Source organism: Aegilops tauschii, chromosome 3 (genome assembly GCF_002575655.3).
Source record: "Aegilops tauschii subsp. strangulata cultivar AL8/78 chromosome 3, Aet v6.0, whole genome shotgun sequence".
Taxonomy (NCBI): Eukaryota; Viridiplantae; Streptophyta; class Magnoliopsida; order Poales; family Poaceae; genus Aegilops; species Aegilops tauschii.
In genome coordinates this window covers 101589817-101603120 of record NC_053037.3, presented here as the reverse complement: position 1 = coordinate 101603120, position 13304 = coordinate 101589817, and positions in this window count along the sequence as shown.

Genomic DNA, 13304 nt, shown 5'->3' with positions numbered 1-13304 from the left:
TGGTAAATCAGTAAGAGACATCATAGATCGCACCATATCTAGTAGAGTACGATTATGACGTTCGGACACACCATTACGCTGTGGTGTTCCGGGTGGCGTGAGTTGCGAAACTATTCTGCATTGTTACAAATGAAGACCAAACTCATAACTAAAATATTCTCCTCCACGATCAGATCGTAGAAACTTTATTTTCTTGTTACGATGATTTTCAACTTCACTCTGAAATTCTTTGAACTTTTCAAATGTTTCAGACTTATGTTTCATTACGTAGATATACCCATATCTGCTCAAATCATATGTGAAGGTGAGAAAATAACGATATCCGCCACGAGCCTCAATATTCATCGGACCACATACATCTGTATGTATGATTTCCAACAAATCTTTTGCTCTCTCCATAGTTCCGGAGAACGGCGTTTTAGTCATCTTGCCCATGAGGCACGGTTCGCAAGTACCAAGTGATTCATAATCAAGTGGTTCCAAAAGTCCATCAGTATGGAGTTTCTTCATGCGCTTTACACCGATATGACCTAAACGGCAGTGCCACAAATAAGTTGCACTATCATTATCAACTCTGCATCTTTTGGCTTCAATATTATGAATATGTGTATCACACTATCGAGATTCAACAAAAATATACCACTCTTCCAAGGTGCATGACCATAAAAGATATTACTCATATAAATAGAACAACCATTATTCTCTAATTTAAATGAATAACCGTCTCGCATCAAACAAGATCCAGATATAATGTTCATGCTTAACGCTGGCACCAAATAACAATTATTTAGGTCTAAAACTAATCCCGAAGGTAGATGTAGAGGTAGCGTGCCGACCGCGATCACATCGACTTTGGAACCATTTCCCACGCGCATCGTCACCTCGTCCTTAGCCAATCTTTGCTTAATCCGTAGCCCTGTTTCAAGTTGCAAATATTAGCAACAGAACCAATATCAAATACCCAGGTGCTACTGCAAGCATTTCTAAGGTACACATCAATAACATGTATATCACATATACCTTTGTTCACCTTGCCATCCTTCTTATCCGCCAAATACTTGGGGCAGTTCCGCTTCCAGTGACCAGTCTGCTTGCAGTAGAAGCACTCAGTCTCAGGCTTAGGTCCAGACTTGGGTTTCTTCTCCTGAACAGCAACTTGCTTGCTGTTCTTCTTGAAGTTCCCCTTCTTCTTCCCTTTGCCCTTTTTCTTGAAACTGGTGGTCTTATTGACCATCAACACTTGATGTTTTTCTTGATTTCTACCTTCGCAGATTTTAGCATCGCGAAGAGCTTGGGAATTGTTTTTTGTCATCCCTTGCACATTATAGTTCATCATGAAGTTCTAGTAACTTGGTGATAGTGACTAGAGAACTTTGTCAATTACTATCTTATCTAGAAGATTAACTCCCACTTGATTCAAGCAATTGTAGTACCCAGACAATCTGAGCACATGCTCACTGATTGAGCTATTCTCCTCCATCTTTTAGGCAAGGTACTGTCAGAGGTCTCATACCTCTTGACACGGGCATGAGTCTGAAATACTAATTTCAACTCTTGGAACATCTCATATGCTCCATGGCGTTTCAAAAACGTCTTTGAAGCCCCGATTCTAAGCCGCAAAGCATGGTGCACTAAACTATCAAGTAGTCATCATATTGAGCTAGCCAATCGTTCATAACGTCTGCATCTGCTCCTGCAATAGGTCTGTCACCTAGCGGTGCATCAAGGACATAATTCTTTTGTGCAGCAATGAGTATAATCCTCAGATTACGGATCCAATCCGCATCATTGCTACTAACATTTTTCAACTTAGTTTTCTCTAGGAACATATCAAAAAATAAAACAGGGGAGCTAAATGTGAGCTATTGATCTACAACATAGACATGCTAATATTACCAGGACTAAGTTCATGATAAATTAAAGTTCAATTAATCATATTACTTAAGAACTCCCACTTAGATAGACATCCCTCTAATCATCTAAGTGATCACGTGATCCAAATCAACTAAACCAATCCGATCATCACGTGAAATGGAGTAGTTTTCAATGGTGAACACCACTATGTTGATCATATCTTCTATATGATTCACGCTCGACCTTTCGGTCTCAGTGTTCCGAGGCCATATCTGCATATGCTAGGCTCGTCAAGTTTAACCTGAGTATTCCGCGTGTGCAAAACTGTCTTGCACCCATTGTAGATGGACGTAGAGCTTATCACACCCGATTATCACGTGGTGTCTGGGAACGACGAACTTTGGCAACGGTGCATACTCAGGGAGAACACTTTTATCTTGAAATTTAGTGAGAGATCATCTTATAATGCTACCGCCGAACTAAGCAAAATAAGATGTATAAAAGATAAACATCACATGCAATCATAATATGTGACATGATATGGACATCATCATCTTGTGCCTTTGATCTCCATCTCCAAAGCATTGTCATGATCTCCATCGTCACCGGCATGACACCATGATCTCCATCATCTTGATCTATATCAATGTGTCGTCACATGGTCGTCTCGCCAACTATTGCTCTTGCAACTATTGCTATCGCATAGCTATAAAGTAAAGCAATTATTTGGTGCTTGCATCTTATGCAATAGAGAGACAACCATAAGGCTTTTGCCAGTTGCCGATAACTTCAACAAAACATGATCATCTCATACAACAACTTATATCTTCATCACGTCTTGACCATATCACATCAGAACATGCCCTGCAAAAACAAGTTAGACGTCCTCTACTTTGTTGTTGCAAGTTTTACGTGGCTGCTACGGGCTGAGCAAGAACCGTTCTTACCTACGCATCAAAACCACAACGATAGTTCGTCAAGTTAGTGCTGTTTTAACCTTCTCAAGGACCCGGCGTAGCCACACTCGGTTCAACTAAAGTTGGAGAAACTGACACCCGCTAGTCACCTGTGTGCATAGCACGACGGTAAACCCAGTCTCGCGTAAGCGTACGCGTAATGTCGGTCCGGGCCGCTTCATCCAACAATACCGCCGAACCAAATTATGACATGCTGGTAAGCAGTATGATTTGTATCGCCCACAACTCACTTGTGTTCTACTCGTGCATATCACATCTACGCATAAAACCAGGCTCTGATACCACTGTTGGGGAACGTAGTAATATCAAAAAATTTCCTACGCACACGCAAGATCATGGTGATGCATAGCAACGAGAGGGGAGAGTGTTGTCCACGTACCCTCGTAGACGCAAAGCGGAAGCGTTAGCACAACGCGGTTGATGTAGTCGTACGTCTTCACGATCCGACCGATCAAGTATCGAACGCACAACACCTCCGAGTTCAGCACACGTTCAGCCCGATGACGTCCCTCGAACTCCGATCCAGCCGAGTGTTGAGGGAGAGTTTCATCAGCACGACGGTGTGGTGACGATGATGATGTTCTACGGACGCAGGGCTTCGCCTAAGCACCGCTACGATATTATCGAGGTGGACTATGGTGGAAGGGGGGCACCGCACACGGCTAAAAGATCAATGATCAATTGTTGTGTCTATGGGGTGCCCCCTGGCCACGTATATAAAGGAGTGGAGGAGGGGAGAGGCCAGCCCTCTCTATGGCATGCCCTGGGGAGTCCTACTCTCCCACCGGGAGTAGGATTCCCCCCTTCCATGTAGTAGGAGTATGAGACAAGGAAGGGGAAGAAAGAAGAGAAGGAAGGAGGGGCGCAGCCCTTCCCCCTAGTCCAATTCGGACTAGGCCTTGGGGGGGCGTGCAGCCTGCCTCTCTCTCTCTCCCCTAAAGCCCAATAAGGCCCATATACTTCTTCCCCGTATTCCCGTAACTCCCCGGTACTCCAAAAAATACCCGAACCACTCGGAACCTTTCCGATGTCCGAATATAGTCGTCCAGTATATCGATCTTTACGTCTCGACCATTTCGAGACTCCTCGTCATGTCCCCGATCTCATCCGGGACTCCGAACTACCTTCGGTACATCAAAACACATAAACTCATAATATAACCGTCATCGAACTTTAAGCGTGCGGACCCTACGGGTTCGATAACAATGTAGACATGACCGAGACACGTCTCTGGTCAATAACCAATAGCGGAACCTGGATGCTCATATTGGCTCCCACATATTCTACGAAGATCTTTATCGGTCAGACCGCATAACAACATACATTGTTCCCTTTGTCATCGGTATGTTACTTGCCCGAGATTTGATCGTCGGTATCTCAATACCTAGTTCAATCTCGTTACCGGCAAGTCTCTTTACTCGTTCCGTAATACATCATCCCGGAACTAACTCATTAGTTGCAATCCTTGCAAGGCTTATAGTGATGTGCATTACTGAGTGGGCCCCGAGATACCTCTCCGACAATCGGAGTGACAAATCCTAATCTCGAAATACGCCAACCCAACAAGTACCTTCGGAGACACCTGTAGAGCACCTTTATAATCACCCAGTTACGTTATGACGTTTGGTAGCACACAAAGTGTTCCTCCGGTAAACGGGAGTTGCATAATCTCATAGTCATAGGAACATGTATAAGTCATGAAGAAAGCAATAGCAGAATACTAAACGATCAAGTGCTAAGCTAACGGAATGGGTCAAGTCAATCACATCATTCTCCTAATGACGTGATCCCGTTAATCAAATGACAACTCATGTCTATGGCTAGGAAACATAACCATCTTTGATTAACGAGCTAGTCAAGTAGAGGCATACTAGTGACACTCTGTTTGTCTATGTATTCACACAAGTATTATGTTTCCGGTTAATACAACTCTAGCATGAATGATAAACATTTATCATGAAATAAGGAAATAAATAATAACTTTATTATTGCCTCTAGGGCATATTTCCTTTAGCTCTCCTCTTCCTCGGAGAGGGGAAGATAATTGCTATCCTCCGAGTCTCCGTACATGACCTGTTCATCGGGGCTATCTTGCCCGCTTTCCTGGTCCTCCTGTTCGGATCCTGCCTCAACAGGGTCTTTGTTGTCCGGAGTAGTATCACCTCCATTGCTAGTATTGTTTTCTCTTGGGCGACGTGACCTGGAGCGGCGCCGGGGGCGCCGGTGTTCGGATTATGTGCCAGGAGGTTTATCCTCAACTGGATCCTCCTTGTCATCGTCGATATCGTCGTTGGGTGTGTCTACCATACACACGTCATACCAGGAAGTGGTCGTCCTGCATCTAGCGGATAGTGAGCTCTAGTCTTGCCGCTCATCGTCGTCCATGCCGTCGATGTCTTCGGGGCGGAGGTCAAGCATGTTGGTTGGGTCTTCAACAATGGCTATGAAGTGGGTGGCGGGTGGGAAGCAAAATTCTCCGTCATCCGCCGTAAGGTCGAACCGGACATAGTTCGGCGACGAGCCATCTGCCAGGGATAGATTTTTTAGTGAGCTTAGTAGATCGCCCATAGGCGAGTGCTGAAAGACCTTTGCCGCGCTGAACTTGAATATCGATGAACGATCGAGTTCGGTATCCGCGAGCTCGCTGGGTTCGGAACTCGATATCGGAGATGAGTCAGGGGTTCCGTTGATGCAGGTATCATACGAAGTGGGATCTGCGCGCGGCTCCAATGCCGCAGACTCGGTAGCCCCCGTGATGGGGTTGAGTCTCCCATCTTCGGACGTCTTGATCTGCTCCGAATCTAAGGCCGGAGTTGTTACATGAGCTATCTCCTGGATGCGGCCCGATGACAGGTTTCAGCCATGTTCAACGGGGCGAAGGGGAGCGGTTGCCGCGGTCTCAAATCCATCGAAGATCAAATCCCCACGGATGTCCGCGACGTAGTTCAAACTTCCGAATCTGACCTGATGGCTAGGGGCGTAGCTATCGATCTGCTCCAGATGGCCGAGCGAGTTGGCTCGCAGTACGAAGTCGCCGAACACAAAGATTTGTCCGGGGTGAAAGGTTTCTCCCTGAACAATGCCACCACCAACGATTGAAGGGGCCATCAAGCCTTATGTCGACGGCACAGTGGAACTCTCAATGGAAGCACTAATGTCGGTGTCAAAACCGGCGGATCTCGGGTAGGGGGTCCCGAACTGTGCGTCTAGGATCGATGGTAACAGGAGACGGGGGACACGATGTTTACCCAGGTTCGGGCCCTCTCTATGGAGGTAATACCCTACTTCCTGCTTGATTGATCTTGATGAATATGAGTGTTACAAGAGTTGATCTACCTCGAGATCGTAATGGCTAAAACCCTAAAAGTCTAGCCTGTATGACTATGATTATCCTTGCCTCTATGGACTAAGCCCTCCAGTTTATATAGACACCGGAGGGGACTAGGGTTATACAAAGTTGGTTACAGAGAAAGGAATCTTCATATCCGGGTGCCAAGCTTGCCTTCCACGCTAAGGAGAGTCCCATCCGGACACGGGTGAGAGTCTTCGGTCTTGTATCTTCACAGCCCATCAGTCCGGCCCATGTCCAATAGGCCGGATGCCCGAGGACCCCTTAATCCAGGACTCCCTCAGTAGCCCCCGAACTAGGCTTTCAATGACGATGTGTCCGGCGCGCAGATTGTCTTCAGCATTGCAAGGCGGGTTCCTCCTCCGCTGACTTCAAAGGGCTATATTCGGCCTTCCATTTAATGTCATTCCCATCGGCTTCTGTGCATCCATAGCTTCAGCTTCCATGTGTCGAGTGAATACGAGAGGTCAGGGTATTTTTTGCATATAACACCCCGGCCATCTAAGAAAGTCGTCTATTTAAAGGGATTGGATCTCAGATCCGTTCCACATCACGCGGAAAATCCTCAGAGCTTGCTAGGAAAAACCACTCCAACATGGCCAGCGCTCCCAGCTCTTCCTCCCATCCCCACGGCCCAGAAAAAGGCGATTGGGAGAGATGTTCCGTATCCCACGGTCAGCTGGTGAAGCTGCAAACACAGGGATTTCTTCCCCCCGTGGATCTAGTCCCCGTTCGAGCGGGATTGACTTCCTTCAATGGCGGGGCTCAGGCTAAGAATTTCCCCAATCCATCCAAGGGGGAATGAGTGGGTTTCATTCCCTACCTGCTAAGAGGCGTTGGATTTCCAATCCATACGTTCCTCCGAGGACTTCTGGAGTATTATGGCCTCCAACTTCACAATTTCACTCCGGCCTCCATCCTGCACATCGCGGGTTACGTTGCTCTTTGCGAGCTCTTCCTGGGCTGCGAGGCCCATTTTGAATTATGGAGGAAACTATTTTGCCTCGTCCCCCGTAACCAAGAGGGATCAATATTTCAAGTGGGCGGAGCCGAGGTATGGCGCATTGCCAGGACCGGATACCTGTTCGGCACGCCGAAGAAGGCATCCGAATGGTTTTATATCGAGGACGCCGCCGTTCCTGACCCAGTCTGAATGGGTCTGCCCGAATTCTCAAGCGCTCCATGAAGAAACGCCACAGCTGGCGCCCTCGGAGCCTCGAGGAGGAAGACAGCGCGGAGGTCCGTCAATTGATGGGCAAGATAAAGATGCTCGTCCAGTCCGGATTATCAATAGTCGAGGTAATGGCGACTTCCATAGCGCGGGGGGTTCAGCCACTCCAATACAGAGGGCTTCCCATGTGGCACTATAATGGGGAAGATGACGCCTCCCGCTGCGGTCGGAAGGGTCCGAACACCCCCGTCGCTTTGGCCAAAATATTGGCCGAACTATTCAAAAGGGAGAAAGAGGATTTCACTCGTATCAAGCGCCGAGATGGATTTTCCATCTACAATCCTCCTAGCTGGGTGAGTTCCAATCCTACTACCGTACTCAATCTACTCTCTGAGTCAATTTTAATAAACATTAATCCGTCCATTTGTAACAGGAATGGCGAAAGATCGTCGAGGGGCTCCATAGCCCCGCCCCACAGCCAGAGGACCACAACCGGGACCTTGACCCTGGATTCGAAGAGGATCCAAACATATTCATGGAACTCGAGAATGGGGTTTTCTACCAGGCGAGCTATGACGACACGGAAGCGCCCATCATCGCCGACTATCCCGGTCTTCTCCCTGCCTCACACGTAAGTAATCAGGAGACATTTCCTCCGAAAGAGCTTCCTCATTCGGCCCCACCCACCGCACTGTCTCGTGCTCCAAAGGGGAGGCGTTCGTCGCGCCATACTATACCAGGGGCAACTCCAAAGAGGGCGGCTCCCACGCCGGGCAAGCCTTCGCAGAGGAAGGCAAACGAAGACACGACCGAGCCTTCATCGAAGAAGTACAGCTTTGCAAATACGCTCCCTGGCAGTCACATCCAACCGTGACGTTGTCCGCTTGTGCCTTATCAGGAAAAGCGTTCGCCATATCCAGGGGGTCCTGCCGATCACATTCCCAATAGCCAGGTTCCAGATCCTGCCGTAAAGACGGGGGTTGATACAGGAGCTACGCCGGATTGTCCTTTGGCAGAGGATTCGGATGATGTATCCGTCACAAACTCGGAAGTGGAGAGTGCCATGAATCATCAGCGCCGGAAGGCCGGTCTAGGCGACCCCGACTTTACAAAAGAGGCATTCAATGCCTTCAGCTCGGCTGATACATACATCCGAGCTACTCGAGACGGGCTTGCCAGAGCCATAGACCAGTATTTAAAAGATATACGGGTAAGTTTATATTATACAAATCTGATAATTATATACCAGTAGCCCCCGAGACTTGAAGCAGTTGATACAACTGATTTAAGGATCATTGTATAACCAGGTGCTTACGGAGAAGAATAACCTCTTGTCTCAAGAACTAGAAAAGTATCAGACCCAGCTAACTGCTGCTACTGCCGAACTGGAGAAATCTAAGAAGGTGTCGCCTGGTAATGTTTCCCTCCATCGAGAAAACATAATTAGATACCAGCAATGCTAACACTATTGCTCATCTCATGGCAGGATCTCAGATCAACTAAAGGGGCAACTAAAAGACGCTCAAGCGGGAGAACAAGAAGCCAAAAGACTACAGGCCGCGGGCGAATGTGTGCTGACACGAGTCAGGGAGGAGAAAAACAAGCTCCAGGATTCCAACACCCAGCTGGGCGAAGAACTGAAAGATGTGCGGGCCCAGCTGGCTGACTCTGTGAAGGAAAATAAGAGGCCGTGAGGCGGCATATTTAGTATGTGGTCAAAACTTACCTCTGTGTAATTCGGAGATGAAAGGGACTGGCAGAGTTATGTCTGTAGGTATGCTAACTGGCCGTCCCGAAGAGGAGATGTCCGGATCCTCGGGCGATCTGCTACAAGAGCTGTCGCAAATGCACGAGCAAGCTCGGCAGGCGATGCGAAGTGTTGCCAAGGCTTTATGTCCATCCGCCTCCCCTCCAGGAAGGATGGAAGAGCTTACACAACTATTCAAGGGAGCGCGGCGGCGTTTCCGATTATGGAAGATATCGGCCTGCCGGGAAGGTGCACGAGAAGCCTGGGCCATGGTGAAAACATGGTACACCAAGCTTGATCCGAATCATATGGCCCGGGTCAGACCTCTAGGGTCAGATGGAAAAGAAATTCCCGTTAATTTGGTATATGACCAAGTTGAAGTAGCCGTGAAATATTCCCAACAAGATTGTAAGTTAGACAGCCTGTTAGACAGTATAGAGGAGGAAATTTTTTAGTCCAAGTGACTATGTACTTTCCTTGACATATTTGCCCCTAGCCGGATTGTAAAACGATTGTCATGGCAGACCTTTTCGCTTCGACCTCTGGACCCGAAGGTGCGGAGTGTTTCCGAATACCTGAGCAAAAAAATAGACCGGGGTATGCGTGGAAACTAGGCGTAGGGGTCACAGTTGCTTGAACAGACAAGTTGTATCCGGCTAGCTATGTTATATTACATTGTGATTGTAAGAAACATCTTCCAGAGAGAATAGTTCCGTTAAGGGTTCCTTTCCCTGGGTGTACATGCGTTAATGTGCATGTCCGAACTGTGATTGAAAAAATCGCAGTATACGTAACATCTGGGGGTTCACAATGGGGTGAATGCAAAAACATCTTTAGTCCGCTGACCGAATATTCTCCTAAGAACGCTAGCTTTCGGCTTCACCCAGTCTGAGGTACACATCCGGATGACCCGGCAGTAACAATCGCAGAGGTGCTCCCTTTATACCCTAGCTGAACAAACGGGAACGTAGGGCATAAGCACAGGAGCCAGGCAACTCAGCTTGGCCAAAACTTAAGTCATATCGATGCATATAATGGCGAAGAAAAGGTACATATGGGGAAAACACGCATATGTGATGAGCTTGATGCTCGGAAAATAACAATAATAAGCTTCTGTCCAAGAATCCTAGGTATAATGGACGTACATATTTGAGGATGTGTACGTCACAAGTGCACGGTTTAGCCGCACGAAAGCTTTAAGGCTAAAAAAGAAAAGACGAAAAGAGAGGAAAAAATAATGGAAACAATAGGGAGAAGGAGACGAACAAAGAGTTCGGCGCTAGGCATAGAATCTTCGGAGTCTGGCCGCGTTCCAGGGGTTCGGCTCTAGGCGACTGTCTGATGCATCACGCAGGCGGTACGCTCCTCCAGTGAGAACTTCGTCAATGATGAAGGGACCCTCCCACTTGGGCTTGAGTTTGTCCTTTTTCTTCTCCGGCAAGCGTAGAACGAGTTCGCCAACATTATAAGTCTTGGCCCGTACTTCTCTTCTTTGATATCTGCGGGCCTGTTGTTGATAAAATGCGGAATGGGCTTTTGCAACATCGCGCTCCTCCTCCAGGGCATCTAGGCTGTCCTGCCGATCAAGCTCGGCCTCTCTCTCTTCGTACATGCGCACTCGAGGTGAGTCATGAATAATGTCGCAGGGTAACACAACCTCCACGCCGTACACCATGAAGAAAGGTGTATATCCAGTAGTGCGGTTGGGCGTGGTCCGCAGCCCCCAGAGTACGAAGTCGAGCTCCTCAACCCAGTGCTTGTCTGATTCTTTCAAAGACCGCACTAGTCTGGGTTTAATGCCGTTCATAATAAGACCATTGGCCCGTTCGACTTGACTGTTTGTTTGTGGGTGATAGACAGAGGCGTAATCGAGCTTAATGCCCAGATTAGCACACCAGGTTTTCACCTCATCGGCTGTGAAATTGGAGCCATTATCGGTGATGATGCTGTGTGGAACACCATAACGGTGCACAACACCGGATATGAATTCTATCACTGGCTCGGCTTCGGCCGTTTTAACTGGTTTGGCCTCTATCCACTTAGTGAATTTATTCACCATGACCAGCAGCTACTTTTTCTTATGGCTTCCTCCTTTAAGGGGTCCGACCATATCAAGCCCCCAGACCGCGAAAGGCCAAGTGATGGGGATTGTTTGTAGAGCAGTGGGTGGCATATGGCTTTGGTTGGCGAAAAGTTGGCATCCGACGCAACGTTGGACAAGGTCCTGTGCATCTGCTCGGGCCGTCGGCCAATAGAAACCTGTACGGAAGGCCTTGCTTACAAGTGCCCGAGCCGCAGTGTGGTGACCACCGAGACCGGCATGAATTTCAGCCAAGAGCTACCGCCCATCTTCCTCGGAGATACATCTTTGAAGTACTCCGGTAGCGCTTTTCTTGTAGAGTTCTCCGTCGTGAACCTTGTAGGCTTTCAAGCACCGGGCAATGTGGCGAGCCTCATTCTGATCCTCAGGGGGTTCTCGCCTATTAAGGTAGGCCAAGAAGGGTTCGGTCCATGGGGCAATGACTGCCATGATGAGATGGGCCGACGGTGTTATTTCGGTGGCCGAGCCCCCGATGATATCGGTGTGTTCGGAATCTGGGGTTATAGTCGGATCCGGACTGGTGTTGCCGCTCTCCCCTTGCCACACCACAGACGGCTTAAAAAGCCTTTCCAGAAAGATGTTAGGTGGGACGGGCTCGCGCTTGGCGCCGATGCGAGCAAGGACGTCCTCCGCTTGATTACTTTCTCGAGCCACATGATGAAACTCGAGCCCCTCGAGCCGAGCCGACATTTTGAGAACGACATTACAGTAAGCTGCCATTTTCGGGACTTTGGCATCGAAATCTCCATTTATTTGAGATATTGCGAGGTTTGAGTCCCCGCGCACTTCTAGGCATTGTATGCCCATGGAGACAACCATCCCAAGACCATGCAATAAGGCCTCATATTCGGCTGCATTGTTGGAGTCTGTGTATAATATTTGGAGTACGTACTAAGCTACGTCTCCAGTGGGGGATGTTAAGACAACGCCCTCCCCTAACCCCGCCAACATTTTGGAACCATCGAAGTACATAACCCAGTTGGAATATGTGTCGTACTCTTTAGGGAGTTCGGCCTCTGTCCATTCGGCGACGAAGTCAGCCAGTACTTGGGATTTAATGGCTCGGCACGGTTTGTATGTTATGTCGAATGGTAGGAGCTCAATGGCCCACTTGGCAATCCAGCCCATGGCATCGCAGTTGTTTATTATGTCGTTGAGTGGTACCTCGGAAGCCACCGTAATCGAGCACTGTTGAAAGTAGTGTCGCAGCTTCCGGGATGCCATGAAGACCGCGTATGCTATCTTTTGGTAATGAGGGTATCGGGATTTGCATGGTGTGAGGACAGTGAGGACAGTGGATACGTAGTATACCGGTTTCTGGAGCGGGAACTTGTGTCCGTCCTGCTCTCGCTCAACGACGAGCACGGCGCTCACCACCTGGTGTGTTGCCGATATGTATAATAACATGGGTTCACCGATGTTCGGTGCGGCCAGGATTGGGTTGCTCGCTAAAAGGGCCTTTATTTCTTCCAGTCCGGCCGTTGCCGCATCCGTCCACTCGAAGTGGTCGGTGCGTCGAAGAAGGCGATAAAGTGGCAATGCTTTTTCTCCCAATCTGGAGATAAAGCGGCTTAAAGTTGCCATGCATCCCGCGAGTTTTTGGACCTATTTAAGGTCTGTTGGCGTAGCCAATTGTGACAAAGCTCAGATTTTGGCTGGATTTGCCTCAATTCCTCTATTGGAAATGATGAAGCCCAGCAGTTTTCCAGCGGGGACGCCAAAAACACACTTTTCCGGATTGAGCTTGATGTCATATGTATGGAGTTTGTCGAATGTGAGACATAGATCGTCTATCAATGACTCGACGTGCCTGGTTTTGATGACGACGTCATCCACATATGCTTCAACTGTCTTGCCGATCTATTTCTCCAGGCATGTTTGAATCATGCGTTGGTAGGTGGCGCCAGCTTTTTTCAGCCCGAAAGGCATAGTGTTGAAGCAGAAAGGCCCATATGGGGTAATGAATGCCGTTGCGGCTTGATCGGACTCCTTCATCTTGATTTGATGGTATCTGGAGTATGCGTCAAGGAAACACAGTGAGTCGTGTCCTGCGGTTGCATCAATAATCTGATCGATGCGAGGGAGGGGGAAGGGATCCTTAGGGC